Here is a 6777-nt window from a genome sequence, read left to right on the forward strand (position 1 = left end):
GTGAGATGCCCCCATGGTGGGGATGATGGGGAGTCCCGAGGCGGATGGCCCCCCACGGCTGTCTTAAAGGGGAGCTGGAGGACCCCCCACCTGCTTGCCGCCCTCCCCACGGGGTAGGAGGCAGCCTGTGAACAGAAGGTGGTCTGGGGCTGTGGGTGTTAGGCACTTAAGCCAACTTCCAGAGATTGGTCTGTCCACCCCTCTGTGTGAGGAGCAAAGCTGCCCGGCCAGGGTGGCTCAGTGGTCAGGTGAACAAGGGGGCGGAGTCTCGGGAACCAGGGGGAGTGCTCAGGTGACCAGCCAGTAGTGGCGAAGTCACCAAGGGTCAGGTGAACAGCCGGAAGTTTTCCCAGGAACAAAGGGGTGGGTCCAGGTGAGCGGCTTGAAGTGGTCAAAGGAATTAGGGAGTGGGGCCATGTGAATGGGGAGGAGGGTCACAGAGGTCGAAACCACCCCACCTCCCTTGGTCCAGACCCTGGATGGCAGCAAGAAGGTCCCCGTCCTCAAGGCAGGTCGTTCCTTGTGAATGAGGTGGGAAGCCGGCCCTGGGGACCCTGGGACCAGTCCGTGACTCTGGTGGGGAGAGGACAGGGCTACCAGGATGGAATGTGGTTTCTGGGCCTTGACACAGCTCTGTCCCTGAATTCAAAGCCCACAGGCAGGGCTGTCAGGTTACTGGACAGTCCAGGGTGAGATGCCTCAATGCTGGACACCCTTGTGGTCAGTGCTAGGGTCAGTCTTGATGCTTCCATTGAGATTTACCTGTCGCCCTCCTTTGTTCAATTGACGACTTCTTGCTGCTCTCCTGGCCCCACCCCTTTGTCCATGGGAACCCTGCCAGCTGCTCTCCTGGCCCCACCCCCTTGTCCTTGGATTCTGCAGGAAGTCAAGCCCAGACATCTGTGCCCCCCCCTCCCCCCGGAGGCATCCTCACAGGCTTTTGCTGGCTGGGTGAGGTGTGGAGACAGCCTGTGAGCAGAAGGTGTCCCTTCCTGGCCTCGGCACTCTGGGAACCTCAGTGGGGTCTCGGTGGAGAGGGCCAGTTCTTGGGTTTGGGGGAGACGGAGGAGGAGCAGGAAGACACGTGCCTCTATAATGGGCAGGAAGAGCTGGCCCCGCCCCGGGGAAGAGAGGCCAGGCTTGGCCTGGGACACCCTTGGGGTCAGTGCTAGTGTCAGACTTCATGCTGGGGTTGGGGTGGACCTGGCCCCACCCCCTTGTTCCCGGGACCACACCCCCTGTTCACCTGACTACCTCACAGGTCCACCTGTCCCAGGAAATCACTCCGGGCAGAACCACCTCTCCCAGGAAGTCACAAGCAAAGAGTAATGAGATGAGTGTGACAGTAAGAGCGTACCGACAGGTCCCACCTCCGAGAGTCCACTGAGGCGAAGCTGTTTTTCCTTCCTTCCTTCCTTCCTTCCTTCCTTCTTTCCTTCCTTCCTTCCTTTCTTTCTTTCTTTTATGTACTTATTTTTTTTTTTTTTGACCCCTTTGGCGGTCGAATGAATTATGTTCCACAGCAACTTGCATCACTGGAGTTGTCATGGTTACAGGTGAACCTGGAAATGAGCTGTGGCAGCCTGGGCTCTGAGCTCCATGGGCTGCACGCCTTAAAGACACATATCCTCATTTGTCTTCTCGTCCTGGCTAGAAAGGTAAGGAGAATTAATATAATTGCCCAGCAAGGTGGAGCCTGTGGGCAGGTGTCAGCCAGGGAAAGGGAGAGCCACTGGCCCTTCAAATACACGCCAGCCACCAGAGCAGTGTCCCGGGACATCTCGCACAATCTTCCCACGCCTCCATCTGCCATGCGCGGGGAGCGGAGGAGAGCAGCTCTCCAAATGGAGAAGCCGAGAGCCATTTCTTAGATAGAAGGTAGGAAATAATATCTTCCTTCCCCTTTTCGCCTGGCCTTGCCTTGCTCCTCATAGTCCACTCTGTTTCCATGGGTACAAGCTCCTGATCACTGGCTTAGTCCTGACTTGAATAGTCATTTGACATCTCCAGTTTCACCCTCATCACTCCCTCCTCGTCCTAGTTTTGTACTCATCCTCCTTCTCCCTTTTCTCTTAGCCCAGCCCAGCTCAGAGATTCTATTCTGTCATCAGCCCACATGACCAGTTCCTACTGGGGTTGTATGGGTCCCGGTGAAGGGATGGAGGATACAGCTGGGGGTGCCTTTAATTCGATGTCCACATTAGGGGTACCTACCTTGTCTCAGTGCTATACCAGATCTCTCAGATCTCTCTGGTTATGCTATTTCCACAAGACAAAGTCATTTGGAAAATGTGCAAATCACTCCCGGGGACTTCGGATGTATCATTTGCCAGCTTTCTGGCCCAAGTCCAGTTCCGTCTAGCTTAGACCTCAAACTTCTGGCCCATGAAGTAAGGAGACTCGATAAAATAATCTCACTGTTATCTGAGCGACTGTGCGATTAGCTCGCGTCCCTGGTGTGATTAGACTCACCCAGTGGAATAAAATAGATTAATCCTGAATAGAGTGAAAGCAGGCACCCATGGCAACAAGGAAAGCCATGGGCTTATTAAAAATAGAGAATTGTCCTTTAAAACTGTCTGCATTCATCCCAAAGGCACTTAAAGGAAGTTGCTGTGGCCAAAGCAGGTGAGTCAGCAGCTTTATTCCAGTCTATTAGTGAGTCTCATGAGAACGGCTGTCATTTCCCGGACATTCTTCTTCCCCAAACACTCGCAACCTATTGGCAAGTGAAAAGGGCAGGTGGCACAACAGTGTGCGCGGTGTGAGCTCACTTTGATGCAGCGGTTCTCAACCTGTGGGTCGTGACCCCTTTGGCGGTCGAATGACCCTTTCACAGGGGTCGCCTAAGACCATCCTGCATATCAGATATTTACATGACGATTCATCACAGTAGCAACATGACAGTTATGAAGTAGCAACGAAAGTAATTTTATGGTTGGGTCACAGCGTGAGGAACTGTATTTAAAGGGCCAGAAGGTTGAGAACCACTGCTCTGATGTAACCACGCAGAGCAGGCAGCTCGGAAGGCGATACAGCCAAACGCTCACCGTGGAGCTCTCCGGATGGTGCAATTACGGGTGATTTTAAACGGCCTTCGTTTAGCCTTTACTTCTGCCCGCGGTGAACATGTTATTACTGCTTCTGTAGAGAAAGCACAAACGCTTTCTCAAAAGACCTTTTCTTTCCAAACGTGTGCCCCCTGAGCAGCAGAAGCCTTGTGGGAAGGAGCCTGTGCCAGGGTGTCACTGTAGCATGAGGAGGTTGGGTTCCCTGGGGGCCTGTGTCCAAGCCATTATCGCCTGCCCGGCCCTCCACCCACAGCGTCTGTCTGCCATGGCCCCGGGGAAAACAAAGGGTCATTTCTGCACGTTTTCAGGCTTCTGTATATGTAGAAACTTTGACGAGGCCAGGGAGCTTTCCCTGTTTTGAATGCGTAAGACATCCCTAAATCCTTTTAAATCAGTGTGTGCGGGAGAAAAAAGCTTTCCCCTACCCGTCCGGGTCTGATCATCACATAGACATGAGGCTGATTAACAAGAGGAGTTGTTGCAATAGTCCCCTCTTGTGGACATTATGAGAATAGCGCCCTAGTAATGAATTCTGCAAGTCTGAAAATAAAAGCCTTGTCCCACAGCTCCCTTAAGCTGTCCTCCTGTTTTGTTTTGTTTTGTTTTTGTTGGTTTTTTTCCTTTTGGCTCTTTGATTGAGGGGTTCTTTTCTACCCTGTCTTCTAATCCTCTGTTCCGATCTTCAGCTTCCCCTAATCTGCTGTGTATTCCTTCCAGTGTGTTCTTTATTAATGCTATGTCATTCTTTATTTCCGACTGCTCTTTTTTCACAGTTGCTACATCTTTTCTCATGCTGTTGAGCACCTTTACCATCATTATTCTGAACTCCATATCAGATACATTTCTCATCTCCATTTCATTCATCTCTTCTTCTGGAGAATTCTCTTGTTTCATTTGGGGGTTATCTTTTTGTCTCCCCATTTTGGCTGCCTGTTTGGGATTGTGACTATGTATTAGGTAGATCTGCTACACCTCTCAATCTCTAGTGCAGGACAGTGTCAAACACTGTTTTTGACTAATTAGATCAAGGAAGGAAAGCCTCCAGAGACCGCCTCTGCCTGCAGACGGGTTGGATTCAGTCTGGAATAGCTCTCAGGCAATGGTCCACAGGGGTGTCAAGAGGTTTTCCAACCGGGTGGGGCAATTGCTTCTGCCTGGAGGCTAATTGTTATTCTCACTCTCTCAATGGGCCCCAGAAACTCCATACCATGGAGAAAAGGGTTTTTCCAGTAGGTTGGGTCAACTGTCTTCCCCCGGGCAAAAACCGCTTAGATAGCAAAGGTCGGCCTGAGAAAGACGGCCTCCCCAGCATGAGGAATGACTCAGCACAGGAAACCAGGGTACGTATCTGCCTTCTGAGCTCCAACCCCAGAGCCCCCAACCCTGGCTTCTGCTCACACAGCTCCAGTCCACTCTGCCCTCCCTCTGCCAGAGCAAAGGTGAGTGGCTGAGCTAGAAATGTTGTGTGTTGGCCCTTTAAGAGGGTGCCTGCATTTCCAGCCATCTCTCCCTGGCAGACAGCAATCCTGCTGCTTTTCACAGCCAGATGTTATGTGGGCACTTTTCTTAGTTCTGGTGCTCTCTGCTGGGGGACTCAGCTTGGGGATTAGACCCCAGAATTCTCAATGGCAACCCCCCACAGCTGAGATCTCTCTCCAGAACTTCAGCTGCTGTCTGTGGGAGCCCGGCCAGCCCTTTCTCACCTCCGTCCTTTCTACCAGTCTCTATGCGGTCTCCACTCTCGGTCCTTGGTTATCAGGCGTCTCTCCAGCTAGTCGTTCAACATGATCTTAATTTGCTTTTCCCTAATAGCCAGTGATGTTGGAAATATTTTCATGTGTTTGTTTGCTCTGTATCTATGCTCTTCAATAAAATATGTATCCATGTCTTTTGCCAATTTTTAAATTTATGGCCCAGGACACAGTTTATTTTAATGTATGTACTATGGGTGCTTAGGAGAGAGTGTGATCCATTGTTGTTTGATGGATTATTCTGTAAGTGTCCATTAGATCCTGTTGCTTTGAGCTTTTCTGTATTCTTGCTGACTTTCTATCTAGTTGTCCTATCAATGGTTGAGGGGAGGAAATTGAAGTCTCCAACTATAACTGCAGATGTGTCCATTACTGCTTTTCGTTCTGTCACTATTTGATTGTTTTACTTTGCGGTTCTATTGTTAGGTACATTCACATTTAGGGTATTATGTCTTCTTGGTGCGTTGACTTTTTTTATAATCATTACATACAATCCGTTTATCTCTGCTGATTTTAATAGATGTTGATTCTGTTTTGCCTGAAATTAATAAAGCCACTCCAGCCTTTTATTATAATTATAAAAAGCACTGGCCAACCCTTGCATTCATCCATGACTGCTAGAATTTCTCGGTTAGAGGGCTGCATGTTTTTAAAGACTTTTGACTGTATTGTCAATTGCCCTGCAAAACTTTACCAACTTACTGCCTTAATACCTGGGCATTATCGTTTAAAATGATTATAACGCCAAGATAGGTTTTCCCCAACTCAATAAAGGGCACTGTTTGAGAGATCTGGTTTTCTGCATACTCACCAGCAATTGTTATTGCGGTTATTTTTTTCTCATAGCTCAATGTGGGTGAAGGTAGTCATGGCCAGTGCACATTTAAATGAGTGAAATTAAAATGTATCCTAGCAGAAGGTCAAGGTGTCTAAAATTTGTAAATCAAGAGACGGGGCATATGTATATTTCAAGCATTGGAAGTAAATGCCAGCTGCAGCAGCCAGGAGAGTTGGGATTGGTCACCCTTGAGGAGTTGGACAGACCGGGTGGGTTAGGGTGAGGCTGGCAAATTGGGGTGATGCAGAAGAGGAATGGTGCTTTTGTATTTAAGTTCCCCGTCATCGTACGTTGTGTGAAGCACGTGAACGTATTACTCACTTCGACTTTATAAGTAGCATCTGGTTGCTGGTTTAACTCGCATTTAAATTTATTACCAGGACTCCCATAATTGCCCAAACTTAACACCAGTTAAAACAACCTCTCCGGGAGCGAACTACAACTCCCAGGATCCCGCGGGTTGAAGAGGTGGCGTGCTCTCGGATTCAAACTACAATTCCCAGAATTCCGCGGGTGGTTCCGGCCGGGCTCGCTCAGTGGGGCAGACGCGCATCGGGCACCCACGAGCCCGGTGGCGGCGGGCGGCGGGCGCGGCGCTGCTGCGCTCCCTGCCTAGGCCTCCCCGGCTCGGGGCTGGCACCGGATTCAGCCAAAGTTGTGGCCGCAGAAAGCCTCCTGGACGCGAGGGCGGAAGTGGCTCAGCCCCGCGGAGCCCCCGCCGCAGGTGAGACGCGCGCGCGGGGCGGCGAGGGCTCCGTGACCCGCCTGGGTTTGGAGTGTAAGGATACGTCCGGACCTCCCCGGAGAGTGCACCACGGGGCCGCCGGGTCCTGGGGTGGAGGGGAGCCCAGGGAGTTTGCAGAACGGAGAGGGGACGTGTGATGCAGGCTGAAGGGGGCGCGGGAGGGGGCAGGGTGGGAGGACGTGGACCTGCAGCGTCCCGGTGCCGCCGCCCGCGCGCCCGTGCCCGCTGACGCCCTTAGCTCGGCCGGGACCCGGCGTTGGGTCCCCAGGCCTGGGAGATGATGGCGCGATGGGGCGCGGGTGGCAGGGAGCCGGGTGAGGTGTGCGAAGAGGCCTGGCCTCCCGAGCTCCCTTGGAAGGCCTGCAGCCCGTT

The 6777-nt window shown here is 51.7% G+C and overlaps 1 protein-coding gene across 1 annotated transcript in view; it reads left to right on the forward strand.

Moving 5' to 3' along the window:
• Positions 1-6181: 6181 nt before the first annotated feature.
• Positions 6182-6777, forward strand: part of POMGNT2 (protein O-linked mannose N-acetylglucosaminyltransferase 2 (beta 1,4-)) — a 10405-nt gene continuing 9809 nt past the window's right edge. The window contains exon 1 of the mRNA XM_006770639.2: positions 6182-6384. The gene's annotated coding sequence lies outside the window, so the exon portion shown is untranslated. The remainder of the gene's footprint in view (positions 6385-6777) is intronic.

Source organism: Myotis davidii, unplaced genomic scaffold (genome assembly GCF_000327345.1).
Source record: "Myotis davidii unplaced genomic scaffold, ASM32734v1 scaffold663, whole genome shotgun sequence".
Taxonomy (NCBI): Eukaryota; Metazoa; Chordata; class Mammalia; order Chiroptera; family Vespertilionidae; genus Myotis; species Myotis davidii.